General features: G+C 45.5%; 1 protein-coding gene across 6 annotated transcripts in view; it reads right to left on the bottom strand.

The window, feature by feature from the left end:
- LOC140385782 (protein tyrosine phosphatase type IVA 2-like) overlaps nucleotides 1–25,122 on the bottom strand; it is a 185,198-nt gene that overhangs the window by 127,766 nt on the left and 32,310 nt on the right. Inside the window, exon 2 of one of the 6 annotated variants that reach the window (XM_072468286.1) lies at nucleotides 4,528–4,658. The exons of the other annotated variants lie outside the window; for them this stretch is intronic. The gene's annotated coding sequence lies outside the window, so the exon portion shown is untranslated. The remainder of the gene's footprint in view (nucleotides 1–4,527; nucleotides 4,659–25,122) is intronic. 6 annotated transcript variants of the gene reach the window in all.

Below are 25,122 nucleotides of genomic sequence, written 5' to 3'. Positions count from 1 at the left end.
TGCCCATGCCCCTCATAATTTTGTAGACCTCTATCAGGTCGCCCCTCAACCTCCGTCGTTCCAGTGAGAACAAACCGAGTTTATTCAACTGCTCCTCATAGCTAATGCCCTCCATACCAGGCAACATCCAGGTAAATTTCTTCTGCACCCTCTCTAAAGCCTCCACATCCTTCTGGTAGTGTGGCGACCAGAATTAAACACTATACTCCAAGTGTGGCTTAACTAAGGTTCTATACAGCTGCAACATGACTTGCCAATTTTTATACTCAATGCCCCGGCCAATGAAGGCAAGCATGCCGTATTCCTTCTTGACTACCTTCTCCACCTGTGTTGCCCCTTTCTGTGACCTGTACACCTAGATCTCTCTGACTTTCAATACTCGAGGGTTCTACCATTCACTGTATATTTCCTCACAGTTGTCCAGATTAAACTCCATCTGCCATCTCGCCGCCCCCGTCCCCAAACGATCTAAATCCTGCTGTATCCTCTGACAGTCCTCATCGCTATCCGCAATTCCACTACTGGGCAGCACGGTAGCATTGCGGATAGCACAATTGCTTCACAGCTCCAGGGTCCCAGGTTCGATTCCGGCTTGGGTCACTGTCTGTGCGGAGTCTGCACATCCTCGCCGTTTGTGCATGGGTTTCCTCCGGGTGCTCCGGTTTCCTCCCACAGTCCAAAGATGTGCAGGTTAGGTGGATTGGCCATGATAAATTGCCTTTAGTGTCCAGAATTGCCCTTAGTGTTGGGTGGGGTTACTGGGTTATGGGGATAGGGGGGAGGTGCTGACATTGGGTAGGGTGCTCTTTCGAAGAGCAAGTGCAGACTCGATCGGGCCGAATGGCCTCCTTCTGCACTGTAAATTCTATGATAAAAACTTTTGTGTCGTCTACAAACTTAGTAATCAGACCAGTTACATTTTCCTCCAAATCATTTATATATACTACGAACAGCTAAGGTCCCAGCACTGATCCCTGCGGAACACCACTAGTCACAACCCTCCAATCAGAAAAGCACCCTTCCCACTGCTACTCTCTGCCTTCTATGACCTAGCCAGTTCTGTATCCGTCTTGCCAGCTCACCCCTGATCCCGTGTGACTTCACCTTTTGTACCAGTCTACCATGAGAGACCTTGTCAAAGGTCATATAGACAACACCCACTGCCCTACCTGCATCAATCATCTTTGTGACCTCTTTGAAAAATTCTATCAAGTTAGTGAGACACGACCTCCCCTTCACAATACCATGCTGCCTCTCACGAATACGTCTATTTGCTTCCAAATGGGAGTAGATCCTGTCTCGAAGAATTTTCTCCAGTAATTTCCCTACCACTGATGTAAGGGCTCACCAGCCTGTAGTTCCCTGGATTATCCTTGCTACCCTTCTTAAACAAAGGAATAACATTGGCTATTCTGCAGTCCTCCGGGACATCACCTGAAGACAGTGTCAAGGTCTCAGCAATTTCCTCTCTAGCCTCCTTCAGTATTCTGGGGTAGATCCCATCAGGCCCTGGGGACTTATCTACATTAATATTTTTCAAGAACCTCAACAGCTCGTCTTTTTGGATCTCATTGTGACCCAGGCTATCTACACACCCTTCTCCAGACTCAACATCCACCAATTCCTTCTCTTTGGTGAATACGGATGCAAAGTATTCATTTAGTACCTCACCCATTTCCTCTGGCTCCACACATAGATTCACTTGCTTACTCTTCAGTGGGCCAACCCTTTCCCTGGCTACCCTCTTGCTTTTTATGTATGTGTAGAATGCCTTGGGATTTTCCTTAACTCTATTTGCCAATGACTTTTTGTGACCCCTTTTAGCCCTCCTGACTCATTGCTTAAGTTCCTTCCTACTTTACTTATATTCCACACAGGCTTCGTCTGTTCCCAGCCTTCTAGCCCTGACAAATGCAAATGCCTTGTTTTTCTTTTTGACGAGGCCTACAATATCTCTCGTTATCCAAGGCTCCCGAAATTTGCCATATTTATCCTTCTTCCACACAGGAACATACCGGTCCTGAATTCCTTTCAACTGACATTTGAAAGCCTCCCACATGTCAGATGTTGATTTATCTCAAACATCCACCCCCAATCTTCAGTTCCCGCCTAATATTGTTATAATTAGCCTTCCCCCAATTTAGCACATTCACCCTTGGACCACTCTTATCCTTGTCCACCAGCACTTTAAAACTTACTGAATCGTGGTCACTGTTGCCGAAATGCTCCCCTACTGAAACTTCTACTACCTGGCCGGGCTCATTCCCCAATACCAGGTCCAGTACCGCCCCTTCCCTAGTTGGACTGTCTACATATTGTTTTAAGAAGCCCTCCTGGATGCTCCTTACAAACTCCGCCCCGTCTAAGCCCCTGGCACTAAGTGAGTCCCAGTCAATATTGGGGAAGTTGAAGTCTCCCATCACAACAACCCTGTTTTGTTTTTGTTTTTTTAATACTTGTTTCCAAAATCGGTCTACCTATCTGCTCCTCTAGCTCCCGCTGGCTGTTGGGAGGCCTGTAGTAAACCCCCAACATTGTGACTGCACCCTTCTTATTCCTGATCTCTATCCATATAGCCTTGCTGCCCTCTGAGGTGTCCTCCTGTAGTACAGCTGTGATATTCTCCCTAACCGGTAGCGCAACTCCGCCACCCAAAAAGCAGAGTTTTAGATGAGTTCAAGTTTATAAAAGGGTGGTGGATGGGAGTATGGCGAGGACACCATTAGTATCGTCAAATCTAGTTCCAGCAGCTGATGAGCAGAACCAAGAGAGTATTATAGAGGTGGAAGTAGGCAATCGTGGTATGGAGGACATGAGTGGAAGCTCCCTCCAGGGTTAAGATGACATGGTTTCAACGGCTGAGGTTTAGCCTTAGACAGACGGTGACGAGGCATAGCAGTGGCTGCATGGCCAAGAAACACATTTTATGATGGGAAGCAAAGATAATGGCTTCAGCCTTCCCAGTATTTAGTTCAAAAAAATTCCTGCTCATCCAGGACTGGAGAGGTGTCCAGAGTGGTGCTGGGGAGATAAAGCTGGGTGTAGACATGTGCTTGTGTAGCCTGTGTTTTCGAGTGAGTGAGGGACAGTATGCAGATGCAAAATAGGTGGGGGATATAGATTGGATTGAAAAAGAAAAGTAATGAGCAAGAGATTCAATTTTGAAAAAAAACACACACACACGGTTACATATTGCTGGTATGACCAGACTTAAATATTTTTTTTTTTAAATGGGAAATTGCAGCAAATGTAAATGGAGAGGGTTAGAACAAAGAAAAGTACAGCATAGGAACAGGCCAACTCGGCCCTCCAAGCCTGTGCCGAAAGGGCAAGATATTATTTTTGCCATGCTAATGACAGAACAACAAACTGGACAGCCACTTAAGAAGGCACCCATTTAAACACACGTCTTCCCCTCACTGGAAAATATTGTGTCAGGTAGCAGTAAATAATGGCTAGGTACCATTAGCCTTGCAAACTAGCCCATTGACATTAATTGCAGTTAACAATCCAAGCATGTGTTCTACTGCAAACCAAACTTACCATAATCCCAACTAAAACTTGATCCAGTCCTACAGCACTGAATAAAGATCAGAGCGTTGATACACACTTAATGAGTGTCTGAACACAAGATGTTTTTAATATGAGAAAATGACTATTCAGACATTGAGGAACTTTGTGTACCAACAATGACAATTCAAGTTATTGAAATGAATTATTTTGACAGAACTTGTGAAATGTTAATAGCTTGCTGGTCCTTTGATTTAGAAAGTCACTCTTCTTATCTAGAGGCCACAAGAAGTCCAACATGCTGCAGACTATAAGAAATGTGTTTGAATATTATAAACAAGCAATGCTGCCAAGCCCTCAATTCTGGCGATGAGCCAGTGTAACTACCAGTGTGCGTATGCGGGGTACAAGGTCAAATTTACTTCCTTTCCAGTCATTACTACTGCAAATGTCTTGCGTTGTCTTCAAAAGGCTGCACAGGCTTAACAAATTCAGTGATGGCTAGATTGACTTCCAAGAAATCAGAGAAATGCAAACTTATCTTTTTTTCTTAAAACCACAGTGGCCGCCCTGATATTCTATTTTGTGCCCAATGTAAGCTATTTATAAATTATATAATGTGGGCACTAAAGGCTCCAAACATCAAGAAGTTATGTTGGCATCCTTCCAGTTAAATATGATGGACCGTTGGAGGTGGACAAACTTTATACGGTCCACCTTTGCTGATGGCTGAAGAGTCCAATCTGTGAGAAACAGGTTTTGCACAATTGCCAGATACAAAGTGACCATTAGGTGCCAGTTTCAGTGTTGGCGCATGTTGCCTAGCTGCTCAGCACTTGCCAGCCCACCTGATGTCACCATTTTCCACTGCAGTGGGCAAGTGTTTCCATGGTGCCAAAAATAATTTTTTTTTTTAAATAACAAAAAGCAGTTTTTAGGGCCTTCTTGACACACTTTTAAGCATCTTTGAAGTGGAGCTTTGGGCATCCTATTGTCTTCTTGTTCTGGCTACCTTACCATACTGAAAATCCTTGGGTATGTAAATATCTTCCATCCTGCGGATGTGCCTTAGTCAGCGAAGTCACCTCTGCTTGATGAATGCTAACATACTCGAGAGCTTTGCCTTTGAGAGGACTGCCACGATGTGCCTAGAAAGCATAAACAGCGAGGATTAAATTTGTTGAGCTTCCTCTCTTGATAGCTGTAAATCGTCCATTTTTCACAGCCATACAGCAAGGTGCCTAGAATACAAGCCTCATAAACTCGCATCTTAGTCCAAAGTACGGTGTATGCTTCATGGAGTGGTAAAAGTGGTAGCTGCTTTCTCTATGCGAGCAACAATGAAATTATCAGATACCAATTTCTACAGTCGTAGGTACTGTCTATCTGCATATCCACAAATTCTATCAGCGTTGGCTTAAAGGGTGGAATGCAGTCTATTTTTTGCATTTGCATTGCTGGTATCTTGAATGCACAGCATTCTTGCATTGTGCTGCAGAGCCAGGAAGTTATATAGAAGCTTAAGGTGCAAAGCAGTACCCATTATTTCCCGTCGAAAATATCCAGAATAAAGCATCATATCCAGAATAAAGCAATATTATATATGAAAACTTTAGCTTTCCAATTTATTGCCAAAATGACAGGCATTTGCAAAACGAAATGCTGCATGGTGGTTATTTTCAGAAACTATTATTTCATACCTTGCAGACAGGGATCTTTCCAGCTGCCTCATCTTTTTAGAAAACACAAGTACGGTTTACAAACCCAAGCGTATTCTATCAGCATGGCCACTGGATTGAATAATATTGCAATTGTAGTCATTTAAAACTCTTATTAAGTTGTTTTTTTAATGTACAATAAAAATGGTTGAAGTACCTCTCCAAATAGCAACTTTGAGAAAAATCATTCACGTGATTTCTCCACCCGCCCATAAATGAAATGAGTTACACTATACTTGCAATCGGAAAAATAATTATAAAATGCCCTAGTGCAAAGTAAAATGCAGGCAATAAAAAAAAAAATCAAAATTGTTACTTTCCAGACCAGAGTCAGATGAACAATCTGAAATTATTGAAAAAACAATGCAATTCTGAAGGGCATTATACTTCCTGCAATACATGATGAACTTTTCAAACAAATCACATGACTCAAAAGTTACTGTTTGTGCATTGCCCATGCAGTCGATTGCTATGCCAAACAAACTTTGGAAAGTACAAACTTAAGGGAGGTCTATGCATATTTTCTCAGACTTCATGCGAACTTTGAAGTGCCCTGGAATCCTGCCTAGACCACAGCCTGGAATCCACATCCCCATCTGCAGAATGAGAAAAGGTCCACATGGCCAATTTCTGACCTCAAACAAGGGGAACCACTGAAAAGGATTCTGAACGTCATTACTGTGACTTGAAGAGAACTGCTGTGGAGTTCTCATTTTCAGCTAGCTAAGGTCATGTGGACGTATTTAGAACTTAAAGGTCTCACTGGGGAGCCATTGCCATTTACCATCAGTCTTGAGAAAGGCCCTTGTCAAATATTGAAGGTCTTGTTAATCTAACAGGAGTCACAGAGCTGGCATTCTTTGCTACGACTACATTTACACAGCAGCACGTCCAAGGATATTCTTATCTTTAGTTCCCATAAATTCACAGGCTGTTAAGTTTGGAAATGAATCTTATAGTATTGGCTGTGAGTATTGACTGTGACGTTGTTATAAGTGCATATGCAGTCAAAATGCACATTTTATATCTATTCCAATACTGATATAGAGTGCACTTTTAGGATCTACCGACCTTTTCCCGATTACCCTTAAAATTGTGTTTGACAAATATTTATCTGCTTCCCTTTTTTAAAAAAAAATTCTCTCATTATTTTTGAGACGCTATTCCAAGCTTTTCCTGTGATCTTAAAGTTATACTGTCTCGTTAAAATTCACTGACCAGTAATTACCTTGCCTCAAAACACATTACATCGATTGGATTATTTTCGTCAAGAGTCCCAGTTTCTCTCGCATTTCTACAATCCTCACAAATTCCTGATTTTCCACTGCCTTGAAACCCTTCAGAAAAAGAACGCCCAAAAAAGTGCACTGTGGTCTAACCAATCATTTTATCAGCTTGTCACTTTTTTTTGTTTGGCACGGTCATTCTTCAGCATCTAGCTTACCCCCATTTTGCAGTTTCAAATACTGAAACTGTTGCTTTCAAGTTTTACCACTTGCGAATTTAGTGGTTAGCAATGAATGTCACACTTGTACGTGCCCACAGCACCTTCTTACAAGAATTTATAGCTATCAAGTAAGAAAGCTCAAAAAATGTTCATCCTCCAAGTATGTGACGAGTTCTCTCATGGAAGGTCAAAAATCATGAATGTGACAGTTCTCCCAAAGGCAAATCTCCCAGGTATGTTAGCACTTATCAAGCAGCTGTGGCGTCACTGCCTCGGGTATATTGTTACGATACCAGGTGATGTTATAATTGAATGTGAAGATTCCAGAATGGAAACCAGGCTCAAAAGACCATAACTTATACTTTTTTCTACAAAACCTGGGAGGAGCAGAGTCTCAGGACTGCTAGTTAATTTTAACAAGGAAAGAAAATCATTAAACATGAAAAAAATTGGATAACACAACACTCCTTTGCTCTGCCCTTAGCTTAACAAATATCATAGATTTTAAGACTAACACAGATTACCAAGTACATCTTAAGCTACAATGGTCTCCTTAACACAAATCCCTTTAAGCACAAAGGTTGGCTGTGGTCAAATACACACACTCCGCTCCGAATCAAAGTTGTCTGCGGATTTCACCACAGAATACCAACCCCCCCCCCCCTCCCCCAGATGATTGTCACACGAGTGTTTCTACTAGTGGAAACATCCTCTCCATGTTCACTTTTCCTAGGCCTCTCAGTATTCTGCAAGTTTCAATGAGATCCCCCCCTCATTCTTTTAAACTCCAATGAGTACTGTTGACAAGTCCTTAATTCCAGGGTTAATTCTTGTGAACCTCCTCTGGACCCTCTCCAAGGCCAGCTCATCCTTTCTTAGATACGGGGCCCAAAACTGCACACAATATTCCAAATGGGGTCTGCGCAGAGCAATATACAGCCTCAACAGTACATCCCTGATCTTGTATTCTAGCCCTCTCGACATTAATGCTAACATTGCATTTGCCTTCCTAACTGCCAACTGAACCTGCATGTTAGCCTTAGGAGAATCCTGAACTGGGACTCATTTTGTGCTTTTGATTTCCGAAGCCTTTTCCATTCAGAAAATAGTCTATGCCTCTATTCTTCCTACCAAAGTACATAACCTCACTTTTCCACATTGCCACTTTTTTGTCCACTCTCCTAGCCTGTTCAGGTCCTTCTGCAACCTCCACGTTTCCTCAACACAACATGTCCCTCTACATATCTTTATATTATCTGCAAACTTCGCAACAATACCCTCAGTGCCTTCCTCCAGATCATTAATGTATATCGTGAATAGCTGTGGTCCCAACATTGACCCCTGCGGAACACCACTAGCCACCGGCGGCCATCCTGAAAAGGACCCCTTTATCCCCACTATCTGTCTTCTGCCACTCAGCCCAGTCAGCCAATCCTCTATCCATGCTAGCACCTTGCCTCTAACACCATGGGCTATCCTATTTAACAGCCTCCTGTATGGCACCTTGTTAAAGGCCTTCTGGAAATCCAAATAGATCATGTCCACTGGTTTACCTTTGTCTAACTTCCACGTTACTTCCTCAAAGAATTCCAACAGATTTGTCAGGCATAACCTCCCCTTGATGAATCCGTGCTGACTCAGTCCTATTTTACCATGCACTTCTAAATAGTCCACAATGTCATCCTTAACAATAGACTCTGATATCTTATCAACAACCAAAGTCAGGCTAACCGGCCGATAATGTCCTGCCTTCTGCCTCTCTCCCTTCTTAAACAAAGGTGCTACATTAGCCATTTTCCAATCCTCTGGGACCCTCCCTGCCTCCAGTGATTCCTGAAAGATCACCATCATTGCCGCCACAATCTCACTACCTCCTTCAGAATCCTAGAGTACAGTCCATCCAGTCCAGATGGTTTATACTTTCAGTTTCCGCAGTACCTTCTCCTTATGATGGCCACTACACTCACCTCTGCCCCCTAACTCTCGAAGTTCTTGTATGCCACTGGTGTTTTCCCACCATGAAGACTGATGCAAAGTGGCGGCAAGTGGTGCAGTGGTTAGCACTGGGACTACGGCACTGAGGACCCAGGTTTGAATCCTGGCCCTGGGTCACTGTCTGTGCGGAGTTTGCACATTCTCCCCGTGTCTGCGTGGGTTTCATCCCCACAACCCAAAAATGTGCTAGTTAGGTGGATTGGCCATGCTAAATTGCCCCTTAATTGGAAAAAAAATAATTGGGTACTCCAAATTTATTTTAAAAAAGACTGATGCAAAGTATAGTTCCTCGGCTATTTCTTTGTTCCCTATCACTACGTCAGTAGTCAAATGTCCATTCTTGACTCTCTCTTACCTTTATCAAAAAAAACCTCTAGCAATCTTCTTTTGTATTTCTAGTTAGCTTACACTCATATTTCATCATCCCCACCCCCCCCTCTCCTATTGCTTTTTTTTGTTGTCCTCTGCTTGCTTTTAAAGGTGTCCCAATCCTCTGTCCTCTGGCTTCCCACTAATCTTCACCACTTTATGTTTTTTTCATTACTTTTCTGCTGTCCTGGACTTCCTTTGTCAGCCATGGTTGCCTTAGCATAATTCCTCCTCCTCGGGATGAATTTTTGCTGTGCCTCCCGAATGACCCCCAAAAACTCCTGCCATTGCTGTTCAACTGTCTTCCCTGCTAAAGATCAAGGGGGCAATCTGTGGATGGAGCCAGAGGACCTTGATAAGGTGTTGAATGAACACTTCACATCACTCTCCACCCAAGAGAATGAGAATATAGGTATGAAACTCAGGGAGAGAGACTGTGAGGTTCTTGAACAAATTGACAGAGAGAGTGATAAGGGATTGGAGGTACTGGCAGGCTTAAAAGTGGACATATCTCCAGGTCCGGATGAATTGCCCCCTGGGCTGGTGTGGAAGATGAGGGAGAAGACTGCAGAGGCTCTGACCCAAAGTTTTCTGGCCACGGGGGAGCCAGAGGGCTGGAGAAAAGGAGGGCTGTAGAGTTTAGCCAGGGAACTATAGACCAGTGAGTCTCATGTCAGTATGTGGAGATGCCAGCATTGGACTGGGGTGAGCATAGTAAGAAGTCTTACAACATCATGTTAAAGTCCAACAGGTTTGTTTCGATTCACTAGCTTTCGGAGCACTGCTCCTTCCTCAGATGAATGAAGAGGTGGGTTCCAGAAACATATACATAGACAAAGTCAAAGATGCAATACGATACTTTGAATGCAAGTCTTTGCAGGTAATTTAGTCTACAGGTCCAGACGGAGCAACTGGAGAGAGGGATAATCACAGGTTAAAGAGGTGTGAATTGTCTCAAACCAGGACAGTTGGTAGGATTTTGCAAGCCCAGGCCAGATGGTGGGGAGTGAATGTAATGCACCATGAATCTCATGTCAGTGGGAGGGAAACTATTGGAGAAAATTCTGAAGGAGAGAATCTATCTCCACTTGGAGAGGCAAGGTTTGGTCAGGGATAGTCAGCATGGTTTTGTCAGATGGAGGCCATGCCTATCAAAATTGATTAAGGGCAGCACGGTGGCGTAGTGGTTAGCACTGCTGCCTCACGCTGCCGAGATCCCAGGTTCAATCCCGGATCTGGGTCAGTATCCGTGTGGAGTTTGCACATTCTCCCAGTGTTTGCGTGGGTTTCGCCCCCACAACCCAAAGATGTGGATTGGCCACGTTAAATTGCCCTTAATTGGAAAAAAATTAATTGGGTACTGTTAAATTTATAAAATCAAAACAAACTTGATTAAATTTATTGAGGTGATCAGGTGTTTCGATGCGATAATGCAGTTTTATGGATTTCAGCAAAGCATTTGACAAGGTCCCACACGGGAGACTTATAAAGAAGGCAAATGTACATGGGAGACAGGGTAACCTGATAAGGTGGATTCAAAATAGACTTGTAGAAGACAAGAGGGTGATGGCAGAAGTCTGCTTTAGTGACTGGAATTAGTGTCCAGTGGCGTACCACAGGAATCTGTGCTGGGTCCCCTATTATTCATCATTTATATAAACGACATAGATGACTATGTAGGGTGTAGGATCAGTGTCTATGTAGGAAGTAGGATCAATAACTTTACGGATGACACAAAGATAGGCCGGGTGGTTGAGTGTCTTGGATTACAGGAAGATATAGATGGAATGGTCAAATGGGCAAATTAGTGGCCGATGGAATTTAACTCTGAAAAGTGAGAGATACACTTTGGAAGAAGTAATTTGACAAGGAAGTATTCAATGAACAGCATGACACTTGGAAGTTCTTAGGAACAAAGGGAGCTTGGTGTGTTTGTCCAAGGATCTTTGAACGCAGATAGGTTAATAGGGTGGTGAAAAAAAGAGCATGGGACAAGGGAGGTGGTGGCCTCATGGCATTGTCAGTAGACTAGTAATCCAGAGACCCCGCGGGGATTATGCTCTGGGTCTTGGGTTCGAATCCCATCATGGCAGATGGTGAAATTGGAGTTCAATAAATAATAAAATCTGGAATTCAAAAGTATAATGATGACTATGAACCCATTGTCGATTGTTTTAAAAACCCATCTGGTTCACTAATGTCCTTCAGGGAAGGGAATCTGCCGTCCTAACCCGGTCTGGCCTACATGCGATTCCAGCCCCACACAGCGATGCGGTTGACTCTTAAATACCCCCCTCTAAAATTGCCTAGCAAGCCACTCAGTTCAGGGGTAATTAGAGATGGGCAACAAATGCTGGCCCATCCAGCGATGACTGCATTCCAAGAGCAAATGTTTGGGGGGGGCGGGGAAGAGAAGAGAGGAGAAAAGAGGAGAGAGGGGGAGAGGGAGGAGAGGGGGAGAGGGAGGAGAGGGAGAGGGAGAGAGAGAAAACGTTTTTACCCAGAGGGTGCTGACGGTCTGTAATAAACTGCCTGGCAGGGTGGTAGAGGCGGGTTGCCGCACATCCTTTACAAAGTACCTGGATGAGCACTTGGCTCGTCATCACATTCAAAGCTATGGGCCAAGTGCTGGTAAGTGGGATGAGCTAGGTAGGTCAGGTGTATTTCACGTGTCGGTGCAGACTCGATGGGCCGAAGGACCTCTTCGGCACTGAGATTCTGTGAATAATGTTTTCCCTTAGAGGTTTGCATTCAGAAACACACCAGGTTAATCAAATTTTTTTCAAACAAACAATTTTTAATGAGGTATTTTTGGCATAACAAACCACCACAGTACAAAAACAATAGAGTTCAAAGAAGCAACCGGCGACAACCGGCCCTCCAAGGCCCGCCTATTTAACCCCCTGCTCTATACTACCCTAACCACCCACCCTGCTGACGATTAATTCTCTGCAAAGAAGTCAATGAATGGTTGCCACCTCCGGGCGAACCCTGACACCGACCCTCTCAAGGCGAACTTTATCTTTTCCAGGCCGAGAAAGCTCCCCATGTCGGTTAACCAAGCTTCTGACTTTGAAGGCCTAGACCCCCTCCAAGCCTGTAATATCCGTCGCCAGGCTACCAAGGAGGAAAAGGCCAGAATATCCGCCTCTCTCTCCTCCTGGATACCCGGGTCTTCCAACACCCCAAAGATCGCTACCTCTGGACTCATTTCCACCCTGGTCTTCAATACCCTGAACATGACATCCGCAAACCCCTGCCAATATCCCCTAATTTTTGGGCATGCCCAGAACATGTGGACATGGTTCGCTGGTCCACCCGCACACCTGACACACTTGTCTTCCACCCCAAAAAATCTACTCATCTGGGTCGCTGTCATGTGAGCCCGGTTCACCACCTTAAATTGGATCAAGCTGAGCCTTGCGCATGTAGCTGTCGCATTGACCCTGCTCAGTGCCTCCGCCCATAGGCCGTCTTCCATCTCACGTTCCTCCTCCCACTTACGCTTCAGCTCTTCTAGATGAGTCTCCTCCACCCCCATTAATTCTTTGTAGATGTCAGAGATGCTCCCCTCCCCCACCCATCCCCTAGGCACTACCCTATCTTGAATCCCTCTTAGTGGCAGGAGTGGGAAGGATGATACCTGCCTGCGCAGAAAGACCCGCACCTGAAGATATCTAAAATCATTCCCTGCTGCCAACCCGAACTTCTCCTCCAGCGCCCTAAAGCTAGGGAAGCTCCCTTCCAGAAACAGGTCCCCCAGCTTCTCAATTCCCGCCTTTGCCATACCCGAAATCCCCCATCTAGGCTCCCAGGAGCGAACCGATGGTTGTCACATATTGGGGACCAAACCGATGCACCCACTGCACCAACGTACCTCCTCCACAGACCCCGGATCCTCAGGGCCGCCACCAGCACGGGACTGGTAGAATATCTTGCAGGCGGGAACGTCAATGGTGCCGTTATCAACGCTCCCAAGCTGGTGCCCCTGCATGAGGCTGCCTCCATCCGCTCCCAAGCCGCCCCCGTCCCCACTACCCACTTCTTTATCATCGCAATATTGGCCGCCCAGTAATAATTACTCAAATTTGGCTTGGCCAGCACCCCCTCCCCACGATTCCACTCGAGCATTACTTTTTTCACCCGTGGGGACTTACCCACCCAAACAAAGCCCAAAATAATTTTGTTGATCCTCTTAAAAAAGGACCGCGGAATGAAAATCGGGCGGCATTGGAACACAAATAAAAATCTCGACAATATCGTCACCTTAACTGACTGCACCCTCCCCGCCAGTGACAGCGGGAGCGCATCCCATCTCCGAAACTCGCCACTCATCTGCTCAACCAGCCGGGACAAGTTCAACTTATGTAACCGGCCCCAGTCGCGCGCCACTTGTATCCCCAGATATCTAAAATTGTCTCCCATAACCTGAACGGTAACTCTCACTCTTCGTCATATTCAATTTGCATCCCAAGAACCGTCCGAATTCCCCCAGAATTGCCATAATCTCCCTCATCCCTGCCCCTGGATCTGCTACATATAGGAGTAAGTCATCCGCATACAGCGATACCCTATGTTCCACCCGCCCCTCCCCCCCCACCTCAACCAGCCCTTTCCAGCCCCTAGAAGCTCACCGAGCAATTGCCAGCGGCTCTATGGCTAACGCAAATAGCAGTGTGGAGGGGGATCATCCTGGTCTTGTCCCCTGGTGCAGCCAAAAATAGTCCGAGGTCGTCTTATTCGTCCTTACACTGGCTTCCGGGACCTGGTACAACAACCTGACCCAGTCGATAAAGCCCCTACCAAACCAAACCGTCCCAACACCTCCCATAGATAGTCCCACTCTACCCGGTCAAACGCCTTCTCCGCGTCCATGGCCACAACTACCTCTACTTCCCTTCTCTCCGGGGGCATCACAATCACATTAAGCAGCCTTCTTATATTGGCTACCAACAGCCTACCCTTGACAAATCTGGTTTGGTCCTCCATAATCACCTCCGGCACACAATCTTCAATCCTGGAGGCCAACACCTTGGCCAGCAACTTAGTGCCCACATTAAGCAACGAGATCGGCCTATAGGACGCACATATAGGTTCTTGTCCCGCTTCAATATTAACTAGATGTTGGCCTGTGACATCGTCGGGGGCAACACATCTCTATCCCTCTCCTCGTTAAAAACCTTAACCAGCAACGGCTCTAATATCCCCGAAGATTTCTTGTAGAATTCCACCGGGAACCCGTCTGGCCCCGGAGCTTTACTCGACTGCATCGCCTTCAAGCCCTCAGATATTTCTTCGGCCCTAATCGGAACCTCCAACTCGCCCACGAGCTCCCTACACACCCTTGGGAAAGTCAACCCGTCCAGAAAGCGTCTCATCTCCTCGGGCCCCGTGGGGGGTTCCGAGCAATAGAGTCCGCTACAAAAGTCCCTAAACGCCCTGTTTAGCCCAGCCGAGACCCCTACCAGGATCCCATCTCCGTCGACCACCTTATCAATTCCCCTGGCCGCCTCCCTCTTCCTCAACTGCTGTGCCAGCATTCTGCTGGCCTTCTCTCCATATTCATACAGCATCCCCCTCGCCTTTCCAAGCTGCTCCACTGCCTTGCCCATGGACAGTACCCCAAACTCAGCCTGTAGCCTCCGACGCTCCCTTAACAGTTCTGCCCCTGGGGTCACCGCATACCTCCAGTCTACCCGTAGGATCTCCTTGATCAGTCGGTCCGTCTCTGCCCTGTCCCTATGAGCTCGGATTGAAATCAACTCCCCTCTCACCACTGCCTTCAACGCCTCGCAGACCACCGCAGCGGAGACTTCCCGTGTCGTTGAGCTGCAGGTAGTCCCGCATGCACTTCCCTAGTCTCTCGCACACCGCCTCGTCCACCAACAAGCCCATGTCCAATCGCCACTGCGGGCGCTGGATGCTCTCCTCACTGGCCTGCAGTTCAACCCAGTGTGGGGCATGGTCCGAAATAGTGATGGCCGAGTACCCAGTGTCCACCACCCCCGCCAGCAGATCCCTACTCAAAATGAAAAAAATTGATCCGGGAATACACTTTATGTACATGCGAGTAGAAAGAAAACTCCCTAGCCGTCGGCTGCCTAAACCTCCATGGGTCAATCCCGCCCACCTGCTCCATGAACCCTATCAGCTCCTTTGCCATCACTGGCACCCTCCCCGTTTTCGAGCACGACCAGTCCAGGCCGGGGTCGATAACCATATTAAAATCCCCTCCCATCACCAGCTTGTGAGAGTCCAGATCCTGTATCATCCCCAGCAGCCTCTTGATGAATTCAACATCGTTCCCAGTTCGGCGCATAGACATTGACCAATACCACCTTCCTCCCCTCCAGCTTACCGCTCACCATAAAATAACGCACCCCCCCCCCTCCCCGAAACTATACTGCCTTCTGGAATTGCACCCGCTTATTAATTAAGATCGTCATCCCTCTCGTCTTGGTATCCAGCCCCGAATGGAAGACCTGACTGACCCAGCCCTTCCTCAGCCGAACTTGATCCGCCATTCTCAGGTGTGTCTCCTGCAACATCACCACGTCCGCCTCCAGAGCCCTCAGGTGCGCGAACACACGGGTCCACTTGACTGGCCCATTAAGCCCTCTAACGTTCCAGGTGATCAGCCTGAATGAGGGACACCGCGCGCCCCCCCCCCACCCCCATCCCCCGGCCGATCAGCCAGCCCTTTTTCTGGGCCCACCCCCACCCAGTCGCCGCGCCACCATCTGCCCATCTCCAGGTGGCCCCCACCCCCAACCTCCTCTCCGTAATGGTGCTGGTCCTCATGAGTGGCCCAGAGGCGCGCCAGGTAGAGGAACACGAACTTCACTTTCTTCTTGAACAGGATTTCCTTCACTTGCCTGAAGCCTGCCCTCCTTCTGGCCACCTCCACACTCGGGTCCTGATAGGTACGCAATATGCTATTGTCCCACTTGCAGCTCCTGGGGTAGGTTTGGCTCACTGGAGGACACACACTTTATCCAAAAATCTGTGGAACCGAACCACCATCGCCCTTTGGGGGGGGGGGGGGGGGGGGGGGGGGGGGGGGCAGCCATGGCTTCCTCCAACAGCCAGGGAAAAGCCCCCTCCCCCAGAAGTTTCTGGAACATATTTACCACAAAAGTGGCAGCATCAGCCCCCTCAGGGAGACCGACAATTCTTAAGTCCTGCCGGCGCGCACTGTTCTCCAGAGCTTCCACCTTTTCTAACAGCCTTTTCTGCTGATCCTTCAGCATCCCCACCTCTAGCTCCACCACCGTTTGGTGCTCCTCCTGGTCCGCCAGCGCTTTCTCCAACTTCATGACCGTCCGATCCTGGGCATCCAGCCTACGTTCCACCCGATCGACCGACTCCTTTATTGGGTCGAGACAATCTTGTTTCTGTCTGGCGAAACCCTCTTGGATGACGTGCATCAGCTCCTCCATCGATGGCTGGGCCGTCACAGTAGAGGTCCAAATCTAGGCCATGTTAGCTTCAGCAGCCACTTCTACCCAGCCCTTGCTTATCTTTCTATTTCTTCCCTTACGATCCCTTGAGGTTCTCTGTTCCATGCACCACTGTGTGAATCCAGTGCTTAAATGCCCACACTTTCAAAATCAGAACTCAGCCATGAAAAAGTCGGGGAAAAAGGTCCAAAAGCCCGGCCAGAGCGGGAGCCACCAAGTATGCATCTTACTCCCTCATAGCCGCCACCGGAAGTGCCAAATTTCACTTTTAAACAGAGCCTCCACTCTACTTTTAACAGCAAATCCAGTCCAGGATTTTCAACTCCCCCTTTAGGATTTCCTTGTCTTGACTGCTGTGCAAATTGTGCACAATAGCTTTCATTCCCAATTCCCAGACTGTATTAAAATGATATCAGGTGTTTGATTGACCTTTGAAGTTTGCTGGCCCACTTTAAATTTGCTAACTGCAACTCAGAATACTTTTCCTTGGATTCTTCTGAACCATCTTTGTTCTCTTAACTCCAGTCATCTTAAACTTTCTTTCTGTCCCAATTCCCTATTTATCCGGACACTAACTGGTACTCTGGAAAGCTTGCCTCTTTGCCATTCCTGTGCTGACCAGTCTTCTGGCAAAGTTGAGTGGCAAAGTTGAGAGATGTCTCTCCCCAGTGTCCTGCCTTCAACTGCAATGTATCCAACCAAAACAAAAGCCTAAAGCTTTCTACCCTTGCAAGGGCCTACAGTTGCTAAGCAATCCCTGTAATTATTTATTCTTCATGCCTTAATCCTCTCCAAGCACAATAGAATCACAGTTGGATCGACGAACCCACACACAAACAACCACCTTTATCCAGCATGAATTTAACAAAAGGTTTTTACCCTTCCAGGCACAGAAACAAACTTAAATCCACTTAAAACTATTTATAATGTTTACCAATATAAATATGAATCCTTTAGAACTTACTTTGTTTTCCTAACAATATTCACAGGATAAAAGACAAGGACTTTCTGCAGGACCAGGCAGCCAGAGTCAAAAGACCAATAGGACACCCAAAGCTCTACTTCAAGGATGCTAACAATCATGATAATATGAAGGCTCTAAACATCAATTTTCACTTGTGGCAGTCACTAGCCAACAGCGGGGTATGACGACATTACCTGTGGGCTAACATAAGCCACTGTGATGATCCGTTGCTAAAGAGGTTTGGCAACAGATGCCAAGATCAAAAACAGCAACCCACAAGAACACCCGATAACCCCTTCAAATTGGCAATTAAGGCTGAAACAGGCTCTCATGGGTTGGTCTCTTCAGTCATCAGAAAAAGTACACCATTTGAAATTTATATTCTATCACCAATGAATTTGGCCCATCATCTTACGTAGATGGAAGAGTGCCAACAAGACATGCCATAGACTTCTGCATGGGTTTTTACAATGGAAGTTCCTGTTAAATAGTTTAAATCAGCACCTTATATAGAGCATTCAGGACCTGCGTGAGCAGGACAAGCAGTCATGTCTCCCTTTAACCATGAAGAATTATCAGAGTCTGAACCAGAAGTGGCAATTAAATTGTTCATTCAATATCAAATCAGATACAGAAAGAAAGAAAGAGAAATAGAGGAGAGAAAAATATGAGACAAACACATTTTTAAAAAACATTTTAATATCCACAGACCAAGGACAAGTTGATCCCTTTAAGTTACTATGTATATGCGGCCACTCAAATAGGCTGCATGCAACAAAAAATTAGACTAGAACTTTGTTCCACACTTGCTAAAGCGAATCTTTAGTGTTAGAAATATTGATCAATAATAATTAAGGCTTGTAATGCTATTGAAAAGGTATTGATACACTTTAAGCTTTGTTGCATCCACAACAGAGGTCAGACTACCAATTATTTCAACCTCGTGACAAGATATTATTGGTCTCACTGATGACTTTCCGACTTCTGCGTCTATCTGTTTCTCCTGCAAGTTGCACACCATCAATAATTTTTTAACCACCAACTATGATCCTGTATTTCCTGTTATAACCCAAGCAATTCTTTGCTTCTCTTTTCTCCATGTTAAATTTCACCTGAAATCAACCTGTCCAATGCACTAACCTGTCTATATCCTCCACGTCACTTGCACTCCAATTCACAGTTAATGGTTTTGTATAGCTGTAATTTCCAGACCCGCCTGACTGAAAAACATTGATCAACTAGTTCTTTGAGAAGGTGACTGAACAGGTAGATGAGGGTAGAGCAGTTGATGTGGTGTATATGGATTTCAGCAAAGCGTTTGATAAGGTTCCCCACGGTAGGCTATTGCAAAAAATACGGAGGCTGGGGATTGAGGGTGATTTAGAGATGTGGATCAGAAATTGGCTAGCTGAAAGAAGACAGAGGGTGGTGGTTGATGGGAAATGTTCAGAATGGAGTACAGTCACAAGTGGAGTACCACAAGGATCTGTTCTGGGGCCGTTGCTGTTTGTCATTTTTATCAATGACCTAGAGGAAGGCGCAGAAGGGTGGGTGAGTAAATTTGCAGACGATACTAAAGTCGGTGGTGTTGTCGATAGTGTGGAAGGATGTAGCAGGTTACAGAGGGATATAGATAAGCTGCAGAGCTGGGCTGAGAGGTGGCAAATGGAGTTTAATGTAGAGAAGTGTGAGGTGATTCACTTTGGAAGGAATAACAGGAATGCGGAATATTTGGCTAATGGTAAAGTTCTTGAAAGTGTGGATGAGCAGAGGGATCTAGGTGTCCATGTACATAGATCCCTGAAAGTTGCCACCCAGGTTGATAGGGTTGTGAAGAAGGCCTATGGAGTGTTGGCCTTTATTGGTAGAGGGATTGAGTTCCGGAGTCGGGAGGTCATGTTGCAGTTGTACAGAACTCTGGTACGGCCGCATTTGGAGTATTGCGTACAGTTCTGGTCACCGCATTATAGGAAGGACGTGGAGGCTTTGGAGCGGGTGCAGAGGAGATTTACCAGGATGTTGCCTGGTATGGTGGGAAAATCTTATGAGGAAAGGCTGATGGACTTGAGGTTGTTTTCGTTGGAGAGAAGAAGGTTAAGAGGAGACTTAATAGAGGCATACAAAATGATCAGGGGGTTGGATAGGGTGGACAGTGAGAGCCTTCTCCCGCGGATGGAAATGGCTGGCACGAGGGGACATAACTTTAAACTGAGGGGTAATAGATATAGGACAGAGGTAGGTTCTTTACGCAAAGAGTAGTGAGGCCGTGGAATGCCCTACCTGCTACAGTAGTGAACTCGCCAACATTGAGGGCATTTAAAAGTTTATTGGATAAACATATGGACGATAATGGCATAGTGTAGGTTAGATGGCTTTTGTTTCGGTGAAACATCGTGGGCCGAAGGGCCTGTACTGCGCTGTATTGTTCTATGTTCTATGTTCTAACTGATGCTATTTTTTGCACTGTAACCAGCCACTTTTCAATGCGGTCATGAGCTTTTTAACTTACCAAAAATGGCTTTTAACTTGCCATCAAGCATAATCTTGTGCAGTTTCTTATCAAGTGTTTTTTTTTTTAAATCCATACAACACAACTTTCATTGTATTGCCATTATCAGTACACTCCATTAATTCCTTAAATGGCTCTTAAGCTCGTCACATTTGAAATAACTTTGACAAAGCTGAGCTATGTGCTAACCAACTGGTTTAGCTCAGTGGGCTAGACAGCTGGTTTGTGATGCAAAACAAGGCCAACAACGCGGGTTCAATTCCCGTACCAGCTGAGAATTCTGAATTCTCCCTCAGTGTACCCGAACAGCCGCCGGAATGTGGCGACTAGGGGCTTTTCACAGTAACTTCATTGCAGTGTTAATGTAAGCCTAGTTGTGACAATAAAGGTTATTATTATTTTTAAATAACTCATGTCCATCTAAGTGTCTATTAACTATCTTATATTATGTTCCTAGTTTGACAACATAATAGCCATCTACTCTATCCCCTTCTCACTACTTCCACAGAATGTTATATTGGCAGAATTGAGTCCCCCCAAGTTCCAAATTCAACAATGTTTGGAATATTGCAGTCATGGCCTTTATCATTATCTGACTTCTATCAACTAGATGTACCAATAGGATCCAGTGTCTAATTTGAGTACCACTGACTTCTTCCTTATCTGAAATTGTACCTTTTAATTTCGCAATCCTCTTTCTGCACACTTCTCACCACCACATTTTTATATTTGTATAGCACGTTTAACAAAATAAACTATCCCAAGATTATTCACAGGAGTGTTAAGAGAACAAATAGGACACTGAAGTACACAAATAAATATTAGGCTAGATAACCAAAAGCTTGGTCAAAAAGAGGGTTTTCAAAAGGAGTCTAGAGGAAAAAAAGTGAGGTAGAGGGGTGCAGGGGAAAAAGGAATGTATTTCTTCATTCATGGGATGTGGATGCTGCTGGATAGGCCAACATTTATTGCCCATCCCTAACTGCCCTTGAGTAAGTGGTGGTGGTGAGCTGCCTTCTTGAACCGTTGCAGTCCATGTGGTACAAGTACACTGTTACGGGTCCGGATTTACAGAACCCCAAAGTGTTTCATGGAGTTCAACCGACCCACAACCTTTAACAGATTGTGGTGTGGGAAGCACACGGCGTACTCTCCAGTGTGATACAGCAGAAATGGACAAATGGTTTTTAAAACAAAACAATGTTTATTCTATGAACTCAAGTTAACCTTTAAAAACAAACATTGAATATCTTAACAACCATTACTTCAAAGATAACCCCAAAAGACTACACTAAATAATCCTTCAAACTGTTCCTTTAAACATCCAAAAGACTTCAAACCTTCAAAAACAGACATTAAGTTACATTCAATATATTTATAGTCTTTGGATTGCGGAAATCAACAGACCAGCTCGGTGTTTCTTCCTGCAGCTCACAGCAAAACATCCAGACACTCCCAGCTGCCTTCCCAAACTGAAACTCAAAAAAGCAGAAGTGAGCTCAGCTCCCCCCACCCTCTGACATCACTTCAGTAATATGATCAGCTCCATTTCTTAAAAGGTACATTGCTTAAACACCCATTTCTTAAAGGTACTCTCACATGACAACACCAAAAATTATATTAGGGAGGATGTTCCAGGTTTTTGATCCAGTGACAGTGAAGGATCGGTGGTATTTCCACGTCAGGATGGTGCGTGTCTTGCAGCGGAACTTCTGGGTGGTGGCATTCCTCAATTTTAGAAACTTAGGAAACTGAAGGTGCGCCACCAATAGTGGAGCAATTAAAATCAGAAATGCATATATGGTCAGAACTAGAGGTGTAGAGACATCTTGGGAGGGTTGTGGAGCTGAAGGAGATAACAAAGATGAAGAGTAACAAGGCCATGGAGGGATTTGAAAACAAGGTTACTAATTTTAAAATCAAGCCGCTGCTTGACTGGGAGCCAATGTAGGTCAGCAAGCACAATAATGGGGGGGGGGGGGAAAACAGGACTTGGTGCGAGTTAATGCAAGGACGATTCTGGATGACCCCAAGTTTATGGAGAGCAGAATGTGGAAAGTCAAGTTTACAGGTAACAAATTCATCAATGCACCCGATTCAAACGGACACCTTGTGTAGGTAATGATCATCACTCTCGGTTCCAAGTCAGGAAGATGACATTAGCACAGGTAGCAGACTCACAAGCTCTTCTACATAGGCCTCACAAAGACATTATCCAGAGGTTGCAGCTATTGGTCACATTTCACTGCTCTTTTAGTTACTTATTTTGCAGCTGATCGCGTAATTCATTTTTGGGAAGGAAACTACTCGTCAACTGCCAAGCGATGCAATTCATTAAACTAAACAATTATTTTCCTCTCAAGTAGGCCCTTTCTTAAAATCGTCTTAGATTTTGGCAAAATATGTCGAAGGATTGTACCAAAGGTTTTAAAGGAGGAAAGCCTACTGGAGCTATGGTATGTGCTGAATGGCTTGATAGATAAATACTGAGTGAGGCATGTCTTTAAGGAAGACCGAAATGGCTTTGAACTCCCATTTGGTGGTTTCAGCTACTAAAGTTGCAGATTAAAAATTGAGATAAAAAAGTCATCCCTCGGAATCAACATGAGTGACTGCAACAGGAAGGATTTATCTATCAACAGAGTAATAATAGGGTACATAGAAGATAGGAGCAGGAGGAGGCCTTTTGGCCCTTCGAGCCTGCTCCGCCATTTATCACGATCATGGCTGGTCATCCAACTCAACCTAATCCTGCTTTCTCCCCATAGCCTTTGATCCCATTCGCCCCAAGTGCTGGTCTGGCTCAGCTGCAATAAGTTCAATACTGAAGTGGCCTGATTGTTTAGGCTCACATGTGAAAAATAGACATTTTAAACAAGATCTTGTAAGGTTGCCTCACCATCCCAAAAGTTAAAACAGTAAAAATAAATAGAGGCATGCAACATTAACTTTAGTGGAATACTTGGCATGTCAGTCATTACGGCACAGAAAAAGGCCATTCAGCCCAGAATCCATGTCTGCTCTTTATAGTGCAATCCAGTCAGTCACTTTCTCCTGCTCGATCTTAGAAGTCCTGCTGGTTATTTCCTTCAAATGTTTATCCGACTTCCTTTTGAAATCATTCATTATCTTTCCATCCATCACACCATCAGCAGGCAGTGAGTTCCAGCTCATTATCACTTGCTGCCCAAAAGATTCTTCCTCAAAGCCCCACTATGAGCGGAGAAGTGGCAGATGAAATTTAATGCAGAGAAGTGTGAGTGATCGATCTTGGTGAGAAGAATGGGGAGTGGCAGTATGAAGGATACAAGGAGATGCAGGAACAAAGGAACCTATGTGTGTGAATCACTGACTATTGCAGAATAGATTGAAGTTAATAAAGCATATGGAATCCTGAGCTTTATAAATGGGACCATAGAGTATAAAAGCAAGGAATTAGGATTTTCTTATAATGTTGGTTTGACCACAACTGGAGCAGTGTCCCCAGTTCTAGGAATCAGGCTTTAGGAAGTACGTGAAGGTATTAGACCGTATGCAGAAAAGATTCATGATGCAATGCACTCATTTGGTGCCTCAGCCATATCCCTTGCCTCCATGAGCAAATCCTCTTTAAGCCCACTTCCACTTTTACCATTTATATGCCAATTGAAGGTTTTTGGTCCCCTTAAAATTATCTTCCAGTCTCTTCTCTTATTTTCCCTCCGAAATATTCAGCCTAGTTCTTAATTATGTTATCCACCTGACATGCATACAAATTAGGAGCAGTGGGCCACTCAGCCCCTCCAGCTATTAATTCACTTACAAACAGGCCCAGGTGTAATGAAAGGAAAACCCCCATGGGGAGCTTCAGGAACCATGGGCTGGTTTCTCTGCCCCGCCGTGCCACATTTCTGTTTCAGCATGCCAGCGGGATGCTCCGTTACATCGGCTCGTCAATGGGGTTTCCCCACTGTGGGGCAGCCCCACACCGTTGGGAAACCACTGGGCTGCCGGCAAAATGGAGCATCCCGCTGGTGGAGAATCCAGCCCCATAGGTTTAACATAGAACATAGAACAGTACAGCACAGAACAGGCCCTGCGGCCCTCGATGTTGTGTCGAGCATTGTCCGAAACCAAAATCAAGCTATCCCACCCCCTGTCATTCTGGTGTGCTCCATGTGCCTATACAATAACTGCTTGAAAGTTCCTAAAGTGTCCGACTCCACTATCACAGCAGGCAGTCCATTCCACACCCTAACCACTCTCTGAGTAAAGAACCTACCTCGGACATCCCTCCTATATCTCCCACCCTGAACCTTATAGTTATGTCCCCTTGTAACAGCTACATCCACCCGAGGAAATAGTCTCTGAATGTCCACTCTATCTATCCCCCTCATCATCTTATAAACCTCTATTAAGTCGCCTCTCATCCTCCTCCGCTCCAAAGAGAAAAGCCCTAGCTCCCTCAAACCTTTCCTCATAAGACCTACCCTGCAAACCAGGCAGCATCCTGGTATATCTCCTTTGCACCCTTTCCAATGCTTCCACATCCTTCCTATAGTGACGTGACCAGAACTGCACACAATACTCCAAACGTGGTCTCACCAGGGTCATGTGCAGTTGCAGCATAACCCTGCGGCTCTTAAACTCAAGCCCCCTGCTAATAAATGCTAACACACTATAGGCCTTCTTCACGGCTCTATCCACTGGAGTGGCAACCTTCAGAGATCTGTGGACATGAACCCCAAGATCTCTCTGTTCCTCCATATTCCTCAGAACCCTGCCGTTGACCCTGTAATCCGCATTCAAATTTTTCCTACCAAAGTGAATCACCTCGCACTTATCAGGGTTAAATTCCATCTGCCATTTTTCGGCCCAGCTCTGCATCCTATCAATGTCTCTTTGCAGCCTACAACAGCTCTCCACCTCATCCACTACTCCACCAATCTTGGTGCCATCAGCAAGTTTACTGACCCACCCTTCAGTCCCCTCCTCCAAGTCATTAGATAAAAATCACAAATAGCAGAGGACCCAGCACTGATCCCTGTGTTACACCGCTGGTAACTGGTCTCCAGTCTGAAAATTTTCCATCCACCACCACCCTCTGTCTTCTATGTGATAGCCAGTTACTTATCCAATTGGCCAAATTTCCCTCCATCCCACACCTCCTT

The sequence above is a fragment of the Scyliorhinus torazame genome, chromosome 11 (assembly GCF_047496885.1).
Source record: "Scyliorhinus torazame isolate Kashiwa2021f chromosome 11, sScyTor2.1, whole genome shotgun sequence".
NCBI classification, from domain to species: Eukaryota; Metazoa; Chordata; class Chondrichthyes; order Carcharhiniformes; family Scyliorhinidae; genus Scyliorhinus; species Scyliorhinus torazame.
This window is presented reverse-complemented; position numbering and strand designations above follow the sequence as displayed.